This window comes from Pseudophryne corroboree, chromosome 10, assembly GCF_028390025.1.
Source record: "Pseudophryne corroboree isolate aPseCor3 chromosome 10, aPseCor3.hap2, whole genome shotgun sequence".
NCBI classification, from domain to species: domain Eukaryota; kingdom Metazoa; phylum Chordata; class Amphibia; order Anura; family Myobatrachidae; genus Pseudophryne; species Pseudophryne corroboree.
The window spans coordinates 283,078,449-283,079,427 of NC_086453.1; the positions used below are offsets into that span (position 1 = coordinate 283,078,449).

General features: G+C 40.9%; 1 pseudogene; it reads left to right on the plus strand.

Annotated features, from left to right (window-relative positions):
• Positions 1-292: 292 nt before the first annotated feature.
• LOC134968424 (5S ribosomal RNA) lies at positions 293-411 on the plus strand (annotated as a pseudogene).
• The last annotated feature ends 568 nt before the right edge of the window (positions 412-979 follow it).

Genomic DNA, 979 nt, shown 5'->3' on the forward strand with positions numbered 1-979 from the left:
GGGTATCCCTGCCACATAGGGATAAACTGCCTGTTCATCCCCTTATATACTGTCATGCACAACTGTATTCATTTTGTAAATGCGATAACACAACTCTATATAGAAACTTTTCATAATTTTTTCTCTTTGCAATCAGTTTATCCTATTCCTTACTGATGCGTGTTATATTAGTTTTTAAATAACTCGCGTAACGGTTTCTAGACATGATCTCTAGTTAGTTATTTTCCTCGGTTTCTGAGAATTTCAATGAATATCCAATATGTGAGAGATCTCGCCTCTAACCCTGCCCTAACATTACAACCATACCATCTTGGGGACGCCCAACACCGTCCGATCTTGAAAGCTAAGCAAGGTTGGGCCTGGCCAGTACAAGGATGGGAGACCTCCTTGGGAGACCGGGTGTTGTAAACCTGAAGGCGACAGGGGATAGAGCTAAGTTCTCTCTATAATATATTCTGAACGTATTATTTCCCCCTAGCGTATATTGGCTTCACCTAAGTTCTGATCCAATTCCAGTACCTATCCAACGCCCACCGAGGAATTCACTTACTGCTCCTCTTTTCACAGGGACCACTTTCATAGAGTCCCGTTCAGCGCATTTTATGTGTTCTGCACCATGTCCTAAGCGGTATATTCAGCTAATCCTAAGTATCACCCCTCTCTTTTTAGTATGAAGTTAAAGATATCAATGCCTTGTTTATTTTATTAATGACATAAGGATTTTTGGTAAAACTAGTTCTTGATCCCCATCTCTATGTTTATTTTCTTTATTTCATGAATATCACTGGGGAGCCAAACCAGAATATGCAAATCAATCCCTCCAACGAAAAATAAGACCACAGGCATATCCTATTTACGTATTCAGGAAAAAGCCTTTTCTAACATGGCCGTCGGAACAAAGAAATCCGAAGACCACACTTCAATGGGTCACGTCCGCCGAGAACTACTTTCCAGCTCGGCTACAGATAACCAGAAACAT